We start from the raw sequence: 25,713 nt of genomic DNA on the forward strand, positions 1-25,713 counted from the left end.
ATTCTACAAACAACAGGAAAGGTGTGCCTGGTAAAGCATGTTATGTTTGTTGCCTCTGAAACCTAGCCAGAGGGAGATATTATAATGGGATATGCTGCTTGTCTGCGTTGGGAAAAGGATAATGTAGGTTATTCGTGTAAGTTGTGTTCTACACCACAAAATGTGATAACATTCAGTAGAGGCATTTCAAAAATGTATGCTTTGAATTGCAGTTTGCAAAAACAACAGTTGGTGGCACTTTGAAACAATTTTTAATTCTAAATGCGCACTTGCTGATTGTAGGTGTGTAGAGGATGACATTAAAATATTAAATTACTGGTCTACAGTGATTCAAATTACAGTAACGACACAGAAGTTATCAACTGTCTTCTGCATGGTTCACAGATAGCTTGCTTACACAGAATTCGAAGATATGCATTTATAAAAACAAGGGAAGGTGATCACATCATAAATTCTTCTTTAAAAAATATCAGCAAAAAATTACTGGAAAAGACAGTAACAACAGAGGGGGGAAATCACTGCTAACTCTGTAGCTTACTCCAGCCCGTAGAGGTACTGAGGCCTGACGTAGCACAGCACATTTCTGTGCACAGCTTGTCTTCACCCAGTTTACATTTTGAAGGTTGTTTATTTATTTATTTATTTATTGTCACAGCATTGATGTGCATTGTATAAAATATGCACATAGATTTCTTTTTTAACCAGCACCCACTGGATAAACAGATATTTTCCAGGATCTTAACCCTCAAGAAATTTGAGGGAAAGGAGCAAGGAGAGACAGCAGTGGCCATTGAGTAAGAATCAAGCCTTTGTCCATGGTATTTCTACCAATAAAGCGCAATTACACTGCCTGCACAGAAACTGCAGCACATCTGATGGGGTGGGAAACCTGGGCTTTACTGGAGAAATCAGATGGTTTGAAATATATTCTCTCTATGTTATAACATACCTTGTCTGAATACACGAGATCTGACAAGCAAAACCTCTTTTGCTAGAGATTACATATGATCATTCCTCCCACAGGCTGGTGGCTTTGGGGCCATTTTGGTTCCAGGAGAGACACATCACCACTTCATCACAGAGACAGCCCTGAATACCAGGGCAGCCTGCTGCGTTGCCTGTGACCATTTGCTCAAAGGACTGGAAGATCAGCTCACAGCTGGTGCTTGGCAATCTTTACCGCTTGGCCAAAGGAGCTTCAGCACCTTCTGTTCTGCCTCTAATTCTCACATATTGGAATTGAAAAGTCTATGTCAACAGAGGATAATAAATTTGGAACCATTGCTGGGTTCTGCTCCTCCCCTTCATCCTGCGGATCAGTTGCAAATGAATCCTGTTTGCTGCGTTGGCCCTGAATATGTTGGTCTTGACAGTATAATCCAGAAGGGATTTTTATTTGGCTTTCTAAATGACATGTTTTGCAGTTATTAATAGTTCTTTATAGTGGCCAGTTTGGATTCCGTGGCAAAATGTTTCATTTAGCTTCAGACAAACGTTGCCTGATGCATTTACAAATATGGTCTTGCCTGGGAATATTTTTCTGCTTTCCTATTTGATTCCATTGGGTTGTTGGCACTGAGGGGAAAGCTTGACATATCCAGTATGATAAAGCAAACTTCCTTCTTCTGAACGGTAATGCTGCCTGGCACTCTAGATTTTCTACAATGTGCTGCTAGATTTGGTGTAACCATGAGCTAAACACCGATTTGACGTTTTCTGGCTTCCATATACTTCCATTTACCTCAGACTTTTGTAATATTCTTGCTTCAGCTCCATTCATGTGATGCCTAGGCAGCCCAGCAATGCCCATGAGCTTCATGCCTGAGCATCTTTCTGAGCACTCCACACCCCTGCATACTGCCCTGCAGCAGAAAGCTTCTTTCAGTCTGAGAGCTCCTGCTGCAGCCTGAGATGTTGTTTTTGAGCTTCTCATGTCAGTACTCTCCAGTATCTAGTTCAGTAATTTGTACATATGCTCACAAGAGATGGTTTGCTGACGACCATGTTGTTCTCCTGCATGTCTGATCTTGTGCTTGTACAACGCTCAGGAATGCTTTGTTTAGGCATACTGTATATCTGCCTGGGTATCATATCAGTTTTCACACACTGGTGCTTTCAGTTCAGGTGCAGATGCAGAAACGCTTATTTTCTACCTGGCATTTACTGTGCCTGTATGTGGATTTATGAGCCACCCTTTATATTGGCCACCATCCAAGGCAGTCACTTTTGGCTCAGCAAATACTGGCCTTCATTACATTTCCGACCTGCAGGCTCGATTGTTTCCGTCATGTTAGACATAAGCCCTTTGACCACGTTCTGTCTCAGAGCAGCTCTACCAGGTGCACAACCAGCTCCCTGCTCCCTGTGTGGCAGCAACGTTGCTGCTTCAGCTGGAAGCTTGGGGCTGCAGCTTGGTACCCACCGACACTGTTCTGCCCTGTTGGCAAATGCAATTACCCACAATTTCAAACCTGCAAACCAGACCCGCAGACTGGTTGTTTTGAATAATTTAGCCTGCTAACAATTCAGGTTCTGATGTGCTTGTTCCAAGTAGGTGTAAATCTGTGTCCCCTCCAGCACACTCTTGCAACTGAGGTCTGGGAACAATTCCTTCCTCCCATCTCTTAAGCAAATTTTTGAGCTCTCAACAGAGCTCTATCATCTGCTCCAGCAGGTGCCTGTTCTCAGAAAAGCATCAGGTAGACCATACTTCAAGTGAGTGGAAGTATCTGATGCTTTCCACTGCCTCCATGTGCTCTCAGAGGAGGAGAGGCAATGCATTTTCGTGGGTTTCATCACTCCCTGAGAACACCTGAGACCCCTACACTGTCAGTGAAGGGACAGACAGGCTTCTGTTTGGTAGATGAGAATAACCTCTGTAGCATTTGAAAAAAAAACAAACTTCTCTTGTCACTGACTATAAAGTTTCCTTCATAGGCAATATGTGGCGTTATATTAGGTGGACCGGATCACTCTCGCCCTCCTTTATTCCTTCTTTCTGTTTGTCCCTTCCCTCCCTCTCTTTACTTCCTCCCTAGGCCAAGTGCCAAAAATGCTAGCAAGGCAGGATCTCAGCTATCAGCTTAAATTGTCAAACTGGCTTCCACCTCTTTCATTTCAGAGAGCACTGTAATTGAAACTCCTCTTATTTTAGGTGGTGGTAGTATTTTAAACTCAGAACTATGTAAAGAACTGGAGATAATGCTAAACTGCTTAGCTGCGAAGGGGTGGCTACAGACCAAGTGAGGAAATGTTTGCATAAATCCTATGTAGGCAGATTCTCACCTAGAAAAAGCCTGCGTTTCTGCCAAAATATTCAGAATCTCTCTGGCATCCACCGCAAGACAATTGTCAGGCTTGATTGGTCCGGCAGGGAAAGGCTTTTGCTTTCATTTCTGTGTGTTTGGTGCCAGCATATTTCCCTGACAAGTGATGTGAGAGGTGACTGGAAGAGTTCATTGACTGTGGAGATGCCGATGCAGGGAACCTCTTTCCTTCTTCTGCAGAGGTGAGTGCAAGCCTGCAGTTGCTCCTGAGGAGGATGTGTTGCCAGTGTGCTCAGTTTTTAAACAGTCCCTAGGTTGCATGGGCTGATGCTCTTCAAGCATTGCAGGTGGAAGGATGGGTGAGTCCAGGCTTCACTTTGCAGCCTGAGATAAGAAACTTGGGAGGTATCCTGCTGGGGGACGCTCAGCTGAAATCTGCTTTGCAACACATTTTTTTTTCTTTGTATTTATTTATTTTTCATTATTATTCATAAGGCTAAAAATCAGGGACTTCATGGACAAAGGAGTCCCAAAATACTGTTTAATGCTTTGGTAACTAGGTGATAAGTAAAAATTTAAACATTTACTAAACCAGAGAAACTTGATTAAGTTGCTGATTGCTTCTGTTGTGCCTATTCTGTCAGGCATTAGGGGGCAATAGCAGGAGAGGAAAGTGTATATAGGTTATGCCAATTCTACATGGAGCTGGCTGGGCTTCTTAGTGGCTTATTTCCAGACACTTGAAAGTTCGAGTGACAGGACTGGAGTGGGAGGCTTGTTTGGTTTTCTTGTGAAGGTGGCAAATTATAAAGAGAGTAGCATTCCAGTGAGGTGTGCCTCAGCCTTTAAAATGCTTTCATTTATCTGTTGTTATCAGCTAATCAAGAATAATCATGAGCAGGGAGCCTAAGGATGAGATTAAAAGAGACTGGGCACAAAGGTGGGACTGTATTGCCTCAGGTAGCCTCAGCAATGCTTTGCAGTCTGAGGTATTGGCAACGGGAGCAATGAGATGCAGCTTTATCCAGCAAGGCTAGGAGAGGTGTTTTACAAGGGCTGACTGTAGGGTTGCTGACCTTAATAAAGAAAGATTTCTTATACTATGTGCAAATGAATTTTTAATGGGAAAAAAAAAAAAAGAAATGTGTTATATTTTGATTTGTTGATGGAAAAATGCTGCACAGCATGTCTCATAAGCAATATAGCACGTGTCACTAAACACTAGGGATGAGAGGTAAAACAGAATTTCCTTTGGGAGATGGAACATACTGGGACAATTGAGAATCTGCACTGCAAGCCTCTTGCACAGAATCAGTATTCATTGGTTCATTCTGCTTCAGTTTGAAAACATTTTCTCAACATTCACATTTTACGTAGAACTGGTACTTAAATTTCTCAGCAGTCTCCTTAGCTGATCTGCTTTCCATCTGAAAATTTCTATTTAAACTCTGTTGTATCCTCCCAAAAACATAGGATGTCCTGATCAAACCTGTTCTGACACAAATCTCCCTTCCCAAGTGATACTGGTTATCTGTTTGGCATTGCAGATCTAAGAATGTAATACAGAGTTATTTTTCCATTTAAACATGAATTCAATTGCCAAGGCCAGCATCTTCACTACCCCACTTTAGCATGTATGCATGCTAAATCCATTATTCATACTGTCTGTATATCATCAGCAGAAATTTGCCTACGTGCTCCTTCAGAAATGGGCTGCCACTGCATAGCCTCACCTAACCAGCCGTGGGTATGTATATGCAGCACAGCTCTAAATGAAATGAAAGAGCTTGTTTTTATTTTCAGATAATACCATGTTACGATTGTGAGTCTGAAAGTATTAAAAGTTGACTTGTGAGGTGATATGTTTTTATCACTTGCTGTTTGGGAGCCAGTCTTAGCTGTCTGTTTAAGACAGAACAAGCCACTAATGATGTCCCCATAAAGTAACAGAAAGAAGTAATAAGTGTTTCTTCTAGGCGGCTACTCATTTAAAAACTAGAAAAGCTTCTTCCAAAACAGGAAAGCATATATGTAATGTGTGGACCTAGCCCTAGCAAATGTTCTCACAGGACCTGCGTCTCGTCTGCAAAGTGTTTCCTACCTGAGGGAGCAGTGGTCCTGTAACTGAGGGTTGTGCACACAAGTAAAGTGTGGTATAATATCCATTTGTCTCGTCTATTCAAAAAACAGACAACAACAACGAGTTATTTTCATAGAAGAAGGCTCTTCTAAAAAACAGGCAAACAATAGTATGATATCTGTTAACACTGTTCAGGCTGAAAGGTCAGCAAAAAATAAAGAAAAAAGCTTTTGAAGTTTCTGATCAGGCACAGGCTTTTGCAGACACCGTCAGACTTTTTATTTCACTTCCTGGGTGAGACAGTCACTCAAAAATGGGATCAATGACTCTGATCAATACCTCGCCCAATATTGTGAAAGGTCATATATCATTGTCTCCTAGCGCTAGCGTAATTTGCAAACAGACGTCAGTTTTATTGGAGCAGTGCCCAGAGAATTTGAGCAGGATGCTCAAACGCCATTCTGCTAGGCAGGCACAAAACAAAATAGTCCATGCTTATCTCTGAAAGAGGAAGGAGCTGTGACAGCAGTAAAATGCAGGCACTGAAGGCTTGGGAGGGAAGGGGTAAGTGAAAATAATGGCAGAGGAATGGCAGAGCAAGGCAGTGCCTTCGAGCTACTGTTCCGTAAGGCTAAGGAAAGTCTATAAGGGGCAGCTCATTAGGAGACTGCACTGTCTCCAGCACCTAAAGCAATAAGTAGATTTTTCAGAAGAGCTGGTGCCTGCATATTTCTGAAAATGTCCTCATAGGCTCACTGTGGGAGCCACAAGTTTCTGAGTGCTACTGAAAACTTGGCATTTGCTTAGCAGTTGACATGGAAGCTAAACCTATCCAAAAGTCTGTGTTTCAGTGTGCCTGCTTGCAGCGTGAGTCAGTGTGCGCTCCTCCTCTGTGCCCATTACCAGGCACTGTTGTGTCCTAGATGTGGGAATTACTGATGTCATCAAAGGTTAATCATGAAAGAAATAATTTCATTTGTAAAGTACCCCCAGCTGAGAAGCTGTTAATCACACACCAGGCAAGCTTGCCAGTTTGCATTTCTGAAGATGCAAGGAAATAATGTTACGGCCTGGTATTTGTTTTATAGCACTGTATAATGAGAGTGGGAGTCTTGCTATTTTATTTAGTGTCCTGATATGAAATGTAGCAGTGGCTGCATTTTTGTACTTTTTTTTTTTTCTGTAAAATAGCATAAATTTATTGTATTTCATATATAGAGAAAGCTCTGATCTTTGATTAGATTATTAGATTAACTCATGCTTAAAGGGAAAAGCAAAACATTTACTTGCAAGTAAAGATAAAAATATAGTGAAATTGAGCTTCACAGACTGTGTTGGATTTCAGGGGCTGTGAAATCAGACGGTTTTCTTAAAAGGAAACACTGCATCCTAAATATTTAATTAATAATTATAATTGCTTTAAGTATACCATAACTGCGTTATATTTGTTGTTTTGCTTTATGAACCCATTTAATTTTTCAATTCTCTACTAGCAAACATGGCCTTTGGTGAAGTCAACTTGAGAATAACATCAGGGAGGAATCTAAGATAACACAATCCCTTTCATCGAGTGCCATGAAGAGTTTATTAGCTGTCTCAGCCACTGTGTGCAAGTACATTCATCTGACTGTCACTGGGATGTAGATACACAACAGAACAGATAATGAAACTGTTTGGTTTGCCTTGTTTCCAAATTCCAGGTAAACACTTCTCTAAAACTGGAGAAGTCACGCACAGAATGTGATAGTACATGATCTAAATTCAGAACCTACAGTTTTGAATTATTGACCATTCTGAATATTAAGTTATATCTCGTAATTATACATGTGACCAATTTTCTTCAATTAGGGTGACTGGCTTTCAAAGCAACACTAACTCCTCCACACAGATTGCAAGAATTATATCTTTCTTTACATTCATTGCAGATATATGGAGCCATGATGTATAAAATAAAAATATGAATATAAAGAAGTACGAATAAAAATATGAATATAAAGAAGTATTTAATTCTTATGAAATAAAGAAGCATGGTGGCAAATCCACCAGCTGAATCCTTGGCTCACCAGTATGACTATATTCTAAAAATAATATAGGGTGAGATGGACTTCTTTGTACTTGAAAGATACAAATAAAAATAAACTTAAAAGAAAGCTGATATGGGAAACAGCTTGTTCAAGTTGAGTATTGTACCATTAAATTTATCCAAATAACCCTAATTCAAATCTTATTAATATTTTTGAGATCGAGAACCTTGACATGACTAATTTTTATGCAGTACAAATTTGACATTAAGAGACATTCTAAGAAAAAGTTTTATTAATTATACTGGACTAGATTGTGATTCTGGTATTCACATGGAGTATCCTTTCCTAAATGAAAATACATTGGACTCACACTGTTATTTGAAGAGCACAGTACTTAATGCAATTACAGCCCACCTGACTGACAATGTGGAGATCTTGACACACCTGAGGGTGAAACTCTACCAGGTTTGTTATTCCAGAGAAACTCTTCACTGTTGATGCACTGATGGCGAAGGTGTTATTACCACATAAACACACAAACCAGACCTTGACAATATTCATAGAATATTTAGCTGGCAGAGTAGAAGAAAATTGTCAGTAACTGTTGTGACTAAATGCTTAATTATTTCCTAAGTGAGCTGACCCCATCTTATACCAAATGGTTCATATTTTTGTGTAACACCTAAGAGGTCTCGAAATCCCAAATTGTCCTCTAAAATACAAGTTCTTTACAATGCAGCTATTACTAAACCTTTAGCAAAAGTCTTGCTTTCAGAATAAACCTATGGAAGCCTGAATCTACATCCTAGTCCTACTCCAAAAATTTGTGTACCATAAAACCAAATTCCATAAGCAAATTTACCACAAATATATATCTCTTGAGAGAATTTTTCACCATTGCACCAACATGTTGTCTGTGTGGATTTTGTTTGAGGAGGTTAGAGGTAGCAACTTCTTATTTAATAATGAAAAATTTATTGTAATGTTAACTACAAAGAGCCCCCTCCTACTCCATAACCATTAAAATGCAGAACATCACCTATTCAATAATGCAGAATTGTTGCATATTAAAAATTTAAATCTATAAATATTAATAAAGCACAGGTCAGTCCTTTAACCAACAGAGGTAGTTGTACACACAGCTATCATTTTAAGTCTTCAGGGTCATGCATTTGTTATGGTATGGAGCAAAACAGATATGATAAAAAGTAGCCATCTGATAAAGTAAATTTTAATTCTTTTTTTTCAGATGAGCGACGAGGACAAGAAATGTTGGATTAACTCAGGGGTCTGTGGTTGTCCTTTGGTAGGAACACATTCCTATTTCAATCTATCAAGCCAATGTGCTGGAGTCAGCTTTGCAAGGGCATGGCATGAAGATGCTTATAAAAGTGACTGCAGCCAAAATTACCTTTGCCAGCCTCACTCCTTTACATCACTTTGACAGAGTCAAGAGGCCAGAAACATAATATTGTTTTTCACTTCCTTGGTCTGGAAATGCCCGGCTAGCCTATGCCAAATGTATCCACTATGACCAGAGAAGTGATTGCCATGCAGGAGATGAGAAGGGATCTCCTGGGTTATTGCAGTCCAGGTGTTCACAATGCCCAGGAAGGGGGAATCTGAGCCCTTCAAATGATCCCATCAGCAAAAAGCAAACCTGAAGCACTGGAAGGCTGCAGCTAGCTCCTCAGCAGTGATTCCTCTAAGTTGTGTCAGCAGTTTCTGGATGCAGGTAGCATCAGCCTTATTTCTGACAAAGAAAAAAGCAGACTCACGGCAGTAGAGGTAAGAGGCTCTTTGCGGTCTGAACTAAATCCACATCCCTTGAGCACTCAGCCAGAGTAGCTGGTTACTACATCCATGAGTGGTGACCTATGTGAAAGACATGCACGTGACTCAACAACGGAAAGGAGCTTGGACAGTCTGTGCAGCATAGGTCTGCCAGGGCTGTGTTGAGGGAAACCTTTCCTTCACTCAGTGGTCTCCCAGTCAGACACACTGGGGAACCACTGGAACATGACCATCCTGTTGTATAGTCTTATCTGAGTTAGCCATGCTGATGGCGGATTAACCACAGCTTACAAACACCAAATAATACTGCACATAGAGGTGGAAACAGATGTCTGCAGCATGAAGCAGAAGGGTAAGTAGTGGACATCTGGCTCTCCTCTCCAGCTCCACGTGACAGCTCTGCTACCACATCATGCAGGGAGGATGCAGCACGTCTTCTTCATCCGCCTGAGTCTTATGGTTGAAAATGAGGCAGCAGCTGCTGCTTTAGGCAGTATTTTCCCCCTTTGTAGAATTGGTTATGCTCATTTAGAAGAAATATTTATTGAGAATGGGCCAGGGGATAGAGCAGGATGTATCACTTTCATGGTGACAGGTGGGAACTTATGGGCAAGGCTACTTATCCATGTTGTGAAGGACAGGGAACACTGAGAAGACCTGGGAGGAGGAGGAAGGACACCAGCCCTGTGATATCCTTGTTTGGGAAGGGTACAAGGATGACAGAGACCTTCTGGAGAGACGTCTCTGGGCTCAGCATCACTCAGGCTCAGAGGACCTAAGACATAGCCTCTCTGGGCCCTCTGAGAAATGCAGTAGCCAGAATCACTTCATACATATTCAGCAACTTTAATCATGCTGACACTGTTTTGTAGTACACTTGATAGCTCACATGGGGCCTTCAAATCTCCAGGCTTTGAGAAGAACTCTCCAATGTTTGCCCTGACAGAATTTGCTGAACTGGCTTGAAACAAACCTGGTCCATTTAACACATTTAGGAATAACTTTGAAGCAGCTGCATGGGTTTTTCTGACTGATATTTTCCTGGTTCCTATCTTCGTTTTAATCTGTCTGTCTTGTTCCTTATCTGTGCCTATAGCTGGTATATTTTAGAGTCATCTTCTCCACATCTACTGAAAGCTTAAACTCCATTGGAAAAATAGGAGAAGGGAAAATGGGTAAGAGAAAAGTTCTTTCCTTTCTTTCTTTTTATTTATTTATTTTACTGTTTATTCTTACAAGTTCCAAAGCTGGTTCATGAAGAGTTAGAGAGAAACTAGACCATCCAGGAAAAAGAGCAGAACAGCGGGATATCCTCAGAGAATCACCAGAGTTTCCTCAGCTAGCTGTACAGGTAAGCAGTAAATCATGTTGAAAATTAATAATTAGATGCATTCGCAGCTGTTTTTGCAAAACTGTTATTCCAAAGTGCGGAGCCCCTATGTCATCCATCCGTGTGCTTAAAAACACGATTATATGTGTGTATATATATATATATATATATGTTAGGGCTTAATTGCATTTTAGACTAAGAAAGTCATAAATAGTTTCACAAGTCCAGTGAAATGAGAAAACGATAAACTTGATGGAAACAACATTCATTTAACGTGATGTTTTGAAATTAGAAACATTGCTTTGAAATTGAATAGTCGTTAGGCAATCTAGGCCTGTTTAGCAATGTTGTATTTAGTCATCTGACTTTGAAAGTAAAAAGCAATTTCATAGCCATGTGTTTGTCCTAAACTTCTTTGCCAATGTTTCTAAGGAGTCTTGATATGCTACCTTGTGTAATGCTCCCTTCTTTAATGGTGTGACAACTCTGCAAAAGATTGATGGCTGCTATTACCAGTGGAAAGCATATAGGTCTCATCTCAAGCTGTATATCTGACTGTGCTTCAGAATAGAAGCCACAGCCAATGCCAGATCTCTGATCTCCTGAAATTTTGTCCTTATTAGGATGACCATTTTTATCCCATTGTAATATTTATCTCATTTTTGATTATAATTTGCTGAACTCTTCAACTCTAAAGCCAAATGTGGTGCATCAGTTGATCTAACTTGGACCTTGCCAGGAGGAGGAAGTCAGGATGTAGAATCAGTTAATTATTTTCAAGTATGAAGTTAAGTAGTCTGAGGTTAGAGAGAAAAAGATCAGCAAAGCAATTCTAATTGGTTTGATACGGACAAGTCAACAGTATTCACTTGCGATCAGCACCTATGCAATAAAGGAAATTAAAACAGCAGGAAACCCCATTCTTTTGTATGTTTTACTAGCCCCTGGGTACAATCCCATGGTTTCTGCATGAATTTTCAGTTCTATTCCACTTCACTAATCATTTTCTCTTGCACAGCTCTGTCCAGCTTCATACAGTTATGATTCTATGAATCTCACATAACTGCACATGATTAACACCAGTGCCATTTTTTATTCTTTGTCATCGCTTTAATTTACTGCATGACTTTTTGTTCTTTGATCCACTAATTGGATCCTTTCTTCATTCTCAATTTAGAATCTGATCTTTTAGGAACATTGAACTTGGCTACTCCTTGTGCCCAGTTCCTTGCCCTCTCTTCTTTTTATTATTTGTTTCCTTCCTTCTTCTGCTCATGGCACATTCTGTTTTTTACAGATGAAGAAGTTTGACACGTCTATTTTTAGGCAATTGCCATTAATAAATTAAACCTTATCCATGTACATTCACAGATTATTATTAATAAATTAAACCTTATCTGTTTACCCTCACAGAAGGAGTGTGGGCTGGGAAGCTAGGAAGATGTGGCTTTCCGTGCATGGTGCCACTTGATGTTGTCAGTGCCAGAGATTCTCTCATCTCCAGAAAGCAGACAGGTATGGATAGTGTTGTTTCTTCTATTTGGGAATCCAAATTCCCCACTATATAAAGTGAGATTACTCCAGGGCAAAATGTGACCTAGTGTCTGTGTGATATTTTGTAAGTGTATATTTTTGCATCCTCCTTTAGTATATTTCCTTTCAGAAGAATAAAGGGCATCTAACAAATACCAGACTGTCATCCCATCAGTGCGACTTCATGGTTTATGTGCTGCAAATATAAAATTTGTGATGGATCTGAGGAATTTTATTCTTTTGACCCGTATGGGGTCTCTGCTTAATTGAGCTATTTTGTCTTTTAGCTAAAGACAAAAGAGTTTCTTAGAGTTGTCCACACCAACATACAGCCTAACACAAACATGAACATTTAGTACAAATAGCAGCTCAGTCCCAAAATGAAGGATAAATGCTAAAACTTTTGCATTTGAACATGTATCACAGCAACAAAGTAGAGACTGTGTGGGAAACATCAGTAGGTTTACTGTATAATAGCTTTTATTTAAATTTATCGACAGTCTTCCATAGCATTCACAGTGAATTAAAGGATTCCATTTAAATGCTTTTTACAATTTACAGTATTTACTGTAAGCACTGAAAGTTGACTGGGAACTATTAACACCTATTTATCACAGTGTTATGTGCAGCAGTCTTCAGACTTGCAATATACATAATGCTTTTGGAAGTGTTTTGCAGAGACAAAAATCTGCTCTGTGTTTCAACATTAACAAAGGACACAAGGAAGGCAGAGTTGCTATAGTACCTATATACATAGCAGTTCCTCAAGCCATATTCAGAGTCAACTCAAACAAGAGAGAGAGTTGAATTCTTCTCTTTGCTGTTTACCATGAACAGAAGAGTCAATTGTGTAAGATGCAGCTACTTAAGCACAATATGAGAGGATGGCTGAGAGGTGCCCAGAAATGGAATTTGGTCAACACAGCCTTCATTACTGGTGATAATACATGAGAAGAAAAGAAATAATCCAGGTTTCCACCCATCTATGAAAGATTTTATAATGCTCAAATATAAAGCCCTTAGAAAATGCTCTGAACAATTTTGGCATTAGAATAAGTACCATGGAGCCAACAAGAAAAAAAAAAAAAGACGTCACAGAAGAAAAAATAATGCAAAGCTTCATAATATAGATTGCTCCTTCTCTTAAATATCTGAAAGTAATATTCCAGACATACATCTGTAATGTTTAGGAGAGATGTGACTTTTCCAGAAAATATGCAGATCCTCAAGTTCTTCATTCTTTTTTAATACCTTGGACAGAGCCAAAGTAATATTACACTTCAGTAAGCCAAATGTTACGATTTTCTAATATCATATACAATACAGTATTTGAGTATTTCTAAATAATATAAGCTCACAAATTAGAGAAGCTGTAACTATTAGATGGTATATTTGTTAAGTGAGTGTATGATCTTGCAACAATGCCAATGATCTTCAAGCAAATAATCTGGAAGACGACAGATCTGCAAAGAGGTGTCCATGGCATATATTTTTTGCGTGTGCATATGTGTTGTGGCTTAACCCAGTGGGCAGCTAAGAACCACACAGCCATTTGCTCGCTCATCCACAGTGGGGGGGAGGGGGGAGGGGGGAAGCTAAAACTTACAGATTGAGATAAAGACAGTTTAATAGGACAGAGAAGGAAGGAAAATTAATTATATACAAAACAAGTGATGCACAGTGTGATTACTCACTACCTGTTGACCAATACACAGCCCACTGGCCCAACAGCCCCACCCAGCCAATTCCCCCAGGTCTTATTGTTCAGCACGACACCACCAGGTGTGGGCATCCCTTTGGCCAGCCTGGGCCAGCTGCCCTGGCTGTGTCCCCTCCCAGCTCCTGGTGCACCCCCAGCCTCCTCGCTGGCAGGGCAACACGAGGAGCAGGAAAGGCCTTGGCGTAAGCGCTGGCCTGTGTAAGCGCTGCTCTGCAACAACTAAATACATTAGTGGGTTATCAAGACTATTTTTCTCCTAAGTCCAAAACACAGCGACATACCAGCCACTATGAAGAAAATTGTCTCAGCCAAAACCAGGATAACATGCATGTACTCTTACATACATCATTTCTTCAAGCGATAAATTAGGTTTGTTTATTATTATTATTATTATTATTTTGTTTGTTTATTTGTTTATTTATTTTTATTTATTTTCATATGCAGTATTTCAGATTGTCTGATGAATGATACAAGATTTCTCCCATTATAGAAATCTCCTATGCTCCTGCTCCCATGAGGAAATCCAGACTCTGGTCCACTGTTGCAAGGAACAGCTGCACTGACTTTTAGAACTCTTTGGGTCATACCTTTACTAAGCCAGGCACTGACTGATTTTGAATTTGGCTGGAATATAGTTTGATATTTAGCTGTATGAGACTAGCATAAAATTGTGCTTCCTGGGTTTCCTGTAAAACACACATTCAACAGGCTAGGAAAGTATACTTTAACCTGATGCAAAACTGTCTTCATTGCCTAGTATTTCTTTCAGCTATATTACATCAGTCACAATATGATAACTATTCGTGTGATCTGACATAATCTGTGATAGTATTTTAACTGTCCTCTTTTCTATGTCTTGCCATGGACAAATTTAATAAATAATTGTATGTTAGATTTTATGCCTTCTGTTCATGTAATTCTGTGACTCTGGTTCAGCCCCAAATACACCTAAAATTAAGTCTTTGTGTTTTATCATAGATTAAAATGTCACTGTGAACAGTTCTACCATTGTCTCAATTAGATCTAATAAATGTATTCCCGTTAGCCAATTAAATAATTCTGTTTTATGAGAGATTGCATTAATAACGATTGGTATACATTAAATCAATTTTTAGAAGGGTATTACCATGAATAAAACTCATCAGGAACATATCTCCCTGCTGTTGTTTTCAGGCTTCTATCATTTAAATGACTTATCTCAAAATTCAGAACAAAAGGACTTGACTGAAGCCCTTTTAAGTTGATTGAAAGTCAAACAAATTTCAAAATGCTTAGAACTAGCTCTGCTAGTTACTGCTATCTTTCTATCATAGATTAATAGAAAATCAGAGCAGGGAAGTCCTTTACAGGGTCATTTAGTTATTTAACCAGAAACAGGAGCTGTCAGTAGGTTCAGTGGCTGCATAATTCCTGGTGATGAAAATTTACTTATTTTGAATGTTTTTAGTTCTTTCTTATTCTATAAAAGTATGTCTTTTCCCATTGATCTTTTTTTTTTTCTCTTTCCTGGCCTGCACTGAGGATACAATTTATTTCAAGATGACATCTTTTCCTGTCAAAATAACTTTATTTCAGCCAATTGTAATCCTTCAGCTCAGAGTCACAGCAGAGCTCTGCTCCTCAGAGGACCCCTATACCCCCCGGTTGAACCCATCCTGTGAATTGCCCCTTTTGCTCATACCTATCTCCATGTGAGGAGCCCTTCCACTTAACAGACATACCAATGACAAAAAAATGAAACTATGTGGACAGTTAAAAGAATATCAGGTTTGAGTGTTTACTGTTTCCTCTTGCTTTTTCTGTGTAATTTGTTCAGAGAACAAAACAAGTTTTATTTTTAGTTGCTTAAACTACCCTGGAGTTTAAACATTCTGTAAAGTGGATTGGCCTCAAAGTGTATGGTGTCATTCATTTATCTCCATCTTGGCATTCCACTGACCTAAGTTTACTGGCCTCTCAAGTGTCATTGCTAGCTCTCTGCAAGAGTTTTGCTAAGCTTGCATAAGTACTCTACTTATTTTGTTGCTATTCCTTGCTCCAGAGTGCACTTTTCATGCCATAGCTACTGCTGTTTGTTGCTTTGAATGTCTCTGGGCTTTCAAAAATTCCACTGACTCTTCCAGCCTTCAGGGGACACTGAAGAGGAGCAACCGATGCAACATGGAGATCACTGTAACACTGTAATACCACTCTGCAATAGGATAGGATGCCCTGTTGAAGTTTGCAAAAGCATATGAAGTATATGAAAAACTGTATTCACATTTAATTTTAAAGTTTCTTTAACCCTGAGTTAAGTTAGTAAAGAGTTCTAGTGGCACAGAAACCAGAGACTTTTCCATAGAAAAGCTCGACTCAGGATACAGAAGACATGAGTTACAACAGTGCTGTTCTCTTCGTATGAGATCTTTTGCCCAGCATCAGTGGCAATTTCTCTGCTTATGCTGGATTTATCACCAGCCAGTAATCCATCAGGAAGGCTGTGCTGGTAGCTGCTAATTGCACAGTGGTTTCAGGTTGTCACTGCTGCCATTTTGATGGATAGCATACACAGAAGTTTCTTACACCTCGTCTTCCAATCTGACTTAAGTCTCCTTACAGCCAAACCTGGTTGGAACGTTTTTTGTGTCCTCTGTGTTAAATTTTAGAGTTTTTATTATCTGTAGAAATATGGGATGACTTGTGATTAACTGCAGAGCTTTGAGGGTTTTTGGAAGCAGTGTTTCTCCTTTCACATAGGACCCACTGCTTTGGCAAGAAGATGTTGACCACCATTTAGTCACTAATTTTTTCTTGCTTCATGAGTTGCACTTTTGCAGTTTCTCCAGGTTATTCTTGGTCTTGCTTTACCAAATTCAGGAGTTCATTAGCTCATAATGTCTTCCATAAGAAAATGTACAGAAAACATTGCTCTGTCATTTCCATTACCTGAATGCTAAATATGCATCTTCCACTGACACCTTGGAAAAGCTATATACTAATTTACTGTTTCAGAATTGCATCACATTGAGGATAGAAAATTGTATTTGTCTTGCAATAAATTCTTTGGTATAGTCATCCAGATCCCACACATTTTTTACTCATATTACAATTGTTGACATTGTTACTAGCTTCTAAAAATAAACACTTGTCTCCAAGTATAGCCTTATCTGAAGCATATAGTTCAATAGAAATAAAAAAATATACATCTGTTAACCACATTGTGCAATGAAGAGTGATACGTTCAGAAAAGGATAACCAGCATTCTGTCACTCTGCAGATTTGAAAGAAAATACATGTGTAAGCATTTAGCAGTAAAAGATACCACTTTCATTAGAGCACTAAGTGGAAGGATTTGTGAGGTTTGAGGTGTTTTTAGAGGGAAAAAAGTTAGGTGCTGTTGCATATAATGGTTGCATGGTAACACACCTAGGATTACAAGATAGCAGGGTCATTGATGTGGGCTTATTTCATCACTAATACAGAGAAAAGAAAGAAAGAAAGAAAGAAAGAAAGAAAGAAAGAAAGAAAGAAAGAAAGAAAGAAAGAAAGAAAGAAAGAAAGAAAGAAAGAAAGAAAGAAAGAAAGAGAAAGGAAGGAAGGAAGGAAGGAAGGAAGGAAGGAAGGAAGGAAGGAAGGAAGGAAGGAAGGAAGGAAGGAAGGAAGGAAAGAAAACTGTGTTGCTTGGCAAGTTCTGTATTTTAGTATTTTGTGAGCAATCCAGTGATGCCAAGCCTTTGGAAATATATGTTCTAGAAATGCAAAAAGAGAGTAGAGGGTTGTTAGTCATTGCTTTTGTTGCAGCAAATAGAAAGCCAGTTTCGCCTTTGGGCTTGGTTTAGATTTATTTTCATTCGCCTTGCCTGTCAGTTTTCAAATATACAATGCACCTTGGATGCTCTTCTGTATGCTCCACTGCTTTAATAAATATTTGTTGATGCAGCTTTTGTAATATTTTTGGACCTGGTCCTAAAAGTCTAACTCATGTTGAAAGCACAATTTATTTAATAAAATCACTCGTATTCAGCTACTACTCATCACTAAGAGTGGCAGAATTATATTCTACATAAAAGTACACTGGTGAGATTTTCTAAGCATGTGTAGTTAAACCTATACCTAGGTTATGGTTGGACTTGATGATCTTAGAGGTCTTTTCCAAACTAAATGATTCTGTGACTCTGTGATTCTGTATTAGGTTGCTGAATACATATCCTAATTTTCACTGACATTGAGTACTTACAACGAATATTGCTTGCCATAGGCACTTTTGATTCTCAGAATGTCTTGATTTAGGCAGCATTCAACAGTTTTGGCATCAAAATATGCTTGAAATTGATGGTCATCAAATACAGTTGTCACTGCCATATTCTTAAGACCATTTTTTTCCTCCCCCAACGTGTCCTACCTTTTTGGCAAGTCTTCTCCAACCAAACTGGAAACAGCTACAGAAGTCATTTTGCAACTGGTTTCTGAAAGGATTTACCTCTTCCCTTGAAGTGTTTTATTTAACTTTCCCGAAATCTTTTATTTCACTGTTAGGCACAGGAATTCATCCTGCTTCATATCTTGTTTATTAAGTTTCTCTTTAAAGCCATGGCATCAACAGGAACCAATAGTAATTGATGATGAATCACAGTGGTCCGTGAGTTTCTTCTGCAGTAAAATCAATCCTCCTGACTTTTGCATAGGTGTGCTCAGTCTGTGACCTGTGCTGAAGCATGGTACAATGAATCATAAATGACCTTATTATAGACTTGGTTGGGAAAATTCTCTTTTTGCAGCCCCCTGGAATCTCTTCATAAGGAACAGAAGGACAGTCAAATTGACCTGCATTACCCACTAGTGCAACTTACTCAAACAGCCAAAAGACTCAGCCAGCAAAAGAAAGGTATTTTATGCAAAAATCTTACAATACTTGTGATCTGGGTCAGAGGGGATGAGGGAGTTTTGTTTTCTGTTTTTTATTTTTTTTTCCTCTTGTTCAATAAATGCTTGTGTCTTTCATCCTTCACTCCTGTGTTCCTTCATTCCACTGAAAAATAGAATCATATAATCATAGAATCATTTAGGTTGGAAAATACCTTAAAGTTCATCAAGTCCAATTATCAACTTGACCTACCGAGTCCCATCACTAACCCATGTCCCTTTGTGTCACTTCTGCATGTCTCTTAAATACCTCCAGGGATGAGGACACCACCACTTCCCTGGGCAGCCTGTTCCAATGCTTGGCCATCCTCTCTGTGGAGAAATTCTTTCCAACGTCCAGTCTGAACCTCCACTGGCACAACTGGAGACCGCTTCCTTGCATCCTATCACTTGTCACCTGAGAAAAGAGACTAACGCTCTCCTTGCTGCAACCTCCTTTCAGGTAGGTGTAGAGAGAGAGATGATCTCCCCTCAGTCTCCTTTTCTCCAAACCAAACAACCCCAGTTCCCTCAGCTGCTTCTCATAGGCCTTGCTTTCTAGTCTCTTCAACAGCTTCATTACTCCTCTGCACACACTTGAGCATCTCAGTAACCTCCTTGTAGTGAGGGGCCCAAAACTGAACACACCGTTCAAGGTGCAGCCTCACCAGTGCTGCATACAAGGGGACAATCACTTCCCAGGTCCTGCTGGCCACACTATTTCTGGTGCAGGCCAGGATGCCGTTGACATTCCTGCCCACCTGGGCACACTGGTGGCTCATATTCATGCTGCTGTCAACTAGCACCCCCAAGTCCTTTCCTGCCTGGCAACTTTCCAGCCACTCCTCCCCAAGCCTATACACTTCACGGGGTTGTTGCGACCCAAGGGCAGTACCCAGCAGTTAGCCTTGTTGAATGTCATGCAATTGGACTTCGCCCATCGAACTAACCTATTCAGATCCTACAATGTGATACTTGGATCATCAGTAGTTTGCCACATTTGCTAAGCATATTTTTAACATCAGGTGTGGAATGTAAGCACTGGCTCTTGTGGAAAGGGAAGGGAAAAATTGGGAGAATCACTGCACCAGCTTTTTTCAAACACCCGAGCCATACTTTTGTGTATGTGGTGACCTGCATTGTCCAGAGCAGCAGAATCTCTTCATACTCACACTTTCCTCACAAAACAAGCCTTAATCCCTTACACACCTCTCATGTTTGTGCCATGATTTTCTCTATAAGAAACTGCAGCTTTTGATGTACAGTATTTTCTTAGTATGTTTTAACCATTTCTACCATTGATAAATATGAAAGACGTATATTCATTACAAATATGAAGCAATTACACGTTGCTTTCTCTGGGTATCCTTACTCTATCGGGCCATCTTTTCTGAAATGAAAGTTTTGTATTTAGTAGTTTTGAATTCTGCTAAGCAGAAGCTTTTACTTTTAAATTTTCTTCACTTTTTTTTTTTTTTTTTATATATGTATCAGCAACCTTTAAGGTCTCCTTTCTAACATCATTGCATAATTAAAATATGTAAGAAAATCTCCTTCTTACTTTCTATCTCCACAAAAAAAAAAAAAAAAAGGTTTTCTCTAGAGTATTCTTCTCTTTTAACTACCCTCTCAAATTTTATTTTTTTCTTTACTCAAAGTAATTTTGCTTGCCAGAAATTAGTGATGATAGTGTGTTGTACAACAAACTGTTCCAAACACTGGGGGAAACCTCAGAAAAATAGTTTCCATGGTGTTGTCAGACCAGCATAACTGTTGCTTAGTGAGGAAAACAAGACTAAGGCTCAACAGCAGCAAAACAGACAGGACTTGATGTTCTGGGCTTCAGACTGCCTGTTCAGTCACTCTGGCCAGCACGTGGGATCTTCCAGCCAGCCTGCTGATGTGCTGTGCCACAGCATGGATGGGGTATTTTACCACGGTGAATTTGCTCAAGATTCTCAGTCTGAAGGCCAAATCATTATGTTTCTCTTTCCTTTTCACTTGGACAGTTATAATGAATAAAATATGATGCTAGCATCTTTTATGAAGGGGTAGATCTACAGAACTCCCTCCTTCAAAGGACACTGTTCTTCCCTTAGCTCACCACTCATGTGCAGGAGGATTTCATTGTTCCCTGAAAAGAAACAAAAACATCCTCGAGCCTTTTAGGCATTGCTCCAAAACTGCACAAATTCACCCTGAAGTTGGAGGCTGGCTACTGGCCATCCTGGAGCAACAGTTCAGGAAGTCACAGTTGAAATCTGTGAATTGTGTTGCAACTTCTTAAAGCCAGAAATGCTATTTCTTCCTTCTGCTATCTGAAGGAAGAAGGTACAGAGAAAATCTCTCTGCAGGGCAATCTGCAAGTGGGACAGGCTCAGGTATAGAATGATATAAGAACATGTCTAGAACTTCCCACAAGACATCCTGGCATTTCCCTCAGAAATGAAGTCAACCCTCTCCCTCTCTCTCTCTCTCTCTCTCCTTTTTTTTTTTTTTTTTTAATTTCCTGAAGATAAGGGAGCCATGTGTTGCTCCTGTCTTGATCACAAGTAAGATCACAAGACTCAGGGGCCTTTCCTTCATTTGTATGGGACCACAGAATGCCTGAGAGCACTGAAAACACCTGGAAGCTTCGGAAGACCCAAAGTGCTAGCCTGAGGAATGAAAGGCTCACCCCTGACACCATGGGTGTCCCCTGTCCCAAAGGCTCACCCCTGACACCGTGGGCATCCCCTGTCCCCTTCCTGCTGTGGCTAACAGAAAAGCAAATGACTTCTACACCACAACTATGAGGCAGTGGATTTAAGGGACAAGGGATGGATAGCTCAGTCCTGTTATGTCACATGTTCCAGAGGGGATCAAAGTGCACATTTTAGTGGCTGCTTATAGACACAATTTCCTTTACCCATTTTATCACCCTCCCTAAGCCAAGTACCACCAGCAGTGCTGCCCAAGTGGCATGCAGCCCTGGCTCTCTCTGGGCTCTTTCCCATGTAGCTGTGGTTTCAGCTATTGCATTACACTGATTTATCAGTCCCTGTTAACTCCATCCCCTGTAGATACAGCCCTGCATTTCACTGTCAAGCTAGGAAAAAAAAAAATCTTTAATGTGTTAAGCCAACTCCTGCCCACAAGTGCTCCATTAATTCCATCAAATCTATTTTTGTCTTATTTCTGCCATCAGTTCTGCCACATTTTGTGCCAGCTCAAACCAATAAGCTAAATTATTAAGCCTCAGAGGCTCACTCAGATAATATGGGCACTTTCTGAACAGCACAGGACAAAGGTTAACAGCAGAACACAGCAGCGAAAAATGAAGTACAGAAGGGATGTAGCATAAAGATGTCACTAGTTTTCTAGCTAGTTGTGGCATTAATGCACTTACAGATTTTCCATGTCATTTACACCATCCTTTTCACAGTTAATTTTGTAATCTGAATCTGAGAACTGAGGCTTGGGGAGGAGAACTCTTCTGGAAAAGGAGAGGCTATTTTAACTATTTGAGAATTTAAGTAGAAATGGTGAGAGGGAAAGATGGGAAATTTTGTCTGGGAAAATGTTTCATTTGACTTTCACTGTGCTATAAAATGAATGTAGATGAATTAGATTGTGGTAAGCAGCTTTAGTTTAGAATGATCTCAAAGCTCTTCACAAATGCAGGTGATTTTGTTTTAGAAGAAGTTTCATTTTCCACTGAAGTGGAAATGATTCTTGGGAGAGAAAATAAAGACTAGATCAGCTTAGTTTTATTCCTCCTAAATTGAGGAGTTAGGTTTCCAGATACCTCATCATACCATCAGCAGAGATTTTCAGATGTTGGTGTGTCTTTCCAGCTCATGATATCTAGGATAGGGACCCTAATCCCTTCTGCATAGGTCACCCTGTTCACCTTCAGGGAATTCCCCAAACAGGCAGCTACTTTACAAGCAAGCATCTTTGCAGCAGGTCTTGTTCCTTGGGCTGTTCTTCTGCCTTAACAAATGGCAGAAGTAGTGAGCTAATGCTCTTCACACATTCCCTCTTGCCACTTGAACAAATAGTGCAGGTTGAAATGGAAGAATCATCAAATTTCCCATTTCAGAGTTCAAGACCCCAAAACTGTCACTACCTATCTTTGCCTGCTTTCTGGATATCTGCCACTTGTTTGAGATGGTGTTGCAATCACTGAAGACATATTATCAGTCCCTAAACCAAAGAGAGATATTAGGCACATCTATTTCATAAGAAGAATCACTGCTAAAGTGCAGATACATAGATTCTGAAGCAGTCACGCTTTGGGACTTAAATTAGAAGAAATGTAACCTAAACAGAGCCTGCATTTTACACATGCATCAACAACTGTGAACTTCATTCATGTTAAATTCTGTTTCCTTCACTGGATTTCCTCATTAACTCGAGGTTTTTCTTTCCTGGGCCTCAGGGCTGAATCACAATCTAGGACTGTTGAATCTGCAGGAGGATGCCTGACTGGTACCTGAACAGGACAGTTCTGATTGTCTGAATTTCCACTAGGTTAAATGTTATTCTTAAACTGGAACAAGTCATCTGTGATTAGCATGTTGCAGCATGGGTGGGGATAAGATAGTTCCTCAGGTTTGTTTATGTAATTGACTCTAACAGATTCTTAGTACAGACTATTCACTCTCTTCCTAATCTTTCTTATTACTCTCATCTGCACCTTTAGAAATAATATTTTGAGATAGTTTAACCTGAGGACAGTATCCCTATTGCAGCAGTTATATCTTGATTTATAAATGGGATTATGAACTTTCTCTTTTTTATTCTTCATACCAGCCTTTTGAAGCCTAATATTCCATTTGCTTTCTGATTTTCCTTCACCTTCCATCATCATTAGTTTGGCTTGTGTTTTTTATTATTGTTGTTTGGTTGGTTAGTTTGTGTCTTAAACAGTTTCTAGTCCATGGCAATAAATTCCCTTGATCCTACTGAATTTCTTTATTAGTTCAATGTGAGGGATTTTGTCAAAAAGTAGTTACAAAATTTAAATAAATTATCATTTATTAATTTATTCTATCAATATTCTTCTTCTTATAAAAAAATGCCCTGGAATTTTGAGAGCACTAAATGGGTAAGAAGACATAATCTTCCTTCTGGCATACTCATCCTCACTGAACCTTATGTTCATGAGTCTTTAGAGGATGTATAATTATGGTTATAATTATCCCCATAACCAATTCACAAAGGAAAAATTCATGAGATTAGAATTTTTCTAATATGAATAAAGATATTTATCAGACTTTAACATTGTATTTGAATACGAACTTCTTATTCAAATAATAAGTTCTGAAAATAGAGTTTCTCAGTAGCAAAAGCTTATGCATTGTGGAAACTTACTGCATTCAAACGGTAAGCTTCCCCTTGCAATCATTCATGCAGCCATTAGAAAGGGAGGTCACATGGTATTATGCTGATCTTTTAAGAACAAGACACCCATGTAGGAGATCTCGATACTTCTGATGTTTTCAATTACAGCAATCTTATTTGGCAGAAAAATACTTCTAACATTTTGGTAAGCTGTTCTTCAGGACCCCTCACTTATCACATAGGCCTCTCATTTTTCTTCATCTATTGGTAAATATGTCAAAGCACACTGGCGTACATCAAATGCCCTATAAAACAAGGAGTTTTTATGCTTTAGTGTTGATTTGGTACTAAAGTACTTTGACATATTTGTTCATTTAAACAAACAGCTTCATTAATGATTATAAGACATTGGTTTGAACAGTCTTAAAAATTAATAATAGACTGGGTTGTCTGATTAAATAAAAGTCAAACTTGTTAAGTAGGGAATTAAAATGTTAGATCACACTTCCTTCAGTTTCCTTCTAGAATCCTATATCACCTTTACAAGAGGTAATAATTGTCAATTGTCCTGATTTAGCTGGTCTGAATGTATCATCCCAATATGCACATCTCCATAGATTTCTGTTGTGTTTCTGTCCAATCACCATTTTTTTCCCCATTTTGAATTGCTGGAGCATGTCATTATTGCTAATTCTAAGCAATAAGAAATTTTCTGCACATCATTTCCCTTCTTTTCAACTGGGATAAAAAAATACTTTCCTAAGCTCTGGAAAGGTCCTGGAGGACCCAGTATGAAACACAACCATTCAGAGCATAAGTGAACTTATCTTGCAATAGACATCAAGACAGATAACATGCAATGCTTTAGAGAAGCACCTCTGTCTTCCCATTGAATGCAGAAAATAAATGGTACAACTACATGGCCCAGTACAGTGCTACACCGAGATACTTGTGTTTACTCTGTAGCCAAAAGCATGGTGGGCACACCACCCTCATGAACTAGCCCTGAAAAAGCACCACTGGGGCTGAAGGAGCACCTCTGCTTGACACTATATTTACACATCTCTAGGGAACTTTACACGCAATATACTGCATTAAGTAGGTGTGCCATTACAGGCTAGGCAAATATCAGGTGGAGATGGCAAGTCCAGGCTCAAAAGCTGCTGGAAACATGGATCTATTTTGCTCTGGACACCATCCACAAAAATATCAGGGTCTCCCATAAAACCTGGGGGGGGGGGGGGGGGGAAGGGGGGTATTCTAATGCTAGAAAGCCTGATGAGAACCTTCTGGCCTTAAAATTATTAAAAAGGGACACATGGAGAACATAAAGTGTCTCTGACTATTTAAAGATTTTGAGTTTTTAACTAATTATAAAGGATGTTTTTAAATCTTCATTTCTCATATTGTAAATAAATTCCTTTCCACTTGAATGTGTAGATTTTCTCTGTGTGTACAGAATGCAATTTAAATCAACTTTCATTTTTTATTTTATCAGACTGTTGATCTGAATAAATATTTAATCTGAGACTTCCTGAATAAAAATAAATTTTCATGATGGAAGACCATTAGAAGAAAATCAAGTAAAGAACATTACTTCTAATAAGTTAAGACTGATATTTGTGTATTAAATATTATTTTCATCATGGATATCTTGACAGGATTAAGTTAAAAAAAAATATAGGTGGAAGCTTCTCCAATCTGTTCCCATGTACCATGTTACTCCATTACCAGGTACTTGCCTCGTTTTCTCTCTA

General features: G+C 39.3%; 1 long non-coding RNA gene across 2 annotated transcripts; it reads left to right on the forward strand.

Annotated features, from left to right (window-relative positions):
- Positions 1-3,139: 3,139 nt before the first annotated feature.
- LOC121067349 lies at positions 3,140-19,091 on the forward strand. Of its 2 annotated transcripts, none has more exons than XR_005818249.1 (5): positions 3,140-3,508; positions 8,620-8,676; positions 10,404-10,515; positions 11,908-12,009; positions 18,906-19,091. It is a non-coding gene; the product is annotated as an uncharacterized LOC121067349 (long non-coding RNA). The 2 variants fall into 2 exon arrangements; XR_005818248.1 differs by lacking the exon at positions 18,906-19,091 and adding an exon at positions 14,238-15,278.
- The last annotated feature ends 6,622 nt before the right edge of the window (positions 19,092-25,713 follow it).

This window comes from Cygnus olor, chromosome 3 (assembly GCF_009769625.2).
Source record: "Cygnus olor isolate bCygOlo1 chromosome 3, bCygOlo1.pri.v2, whole genome shotgun sequence".
Lineage (NCBI taxonomy): Eukaryota > Metazoa > Chordata > Aves > Anseriformes > Anatidae > Cygnus > Cygnus olor.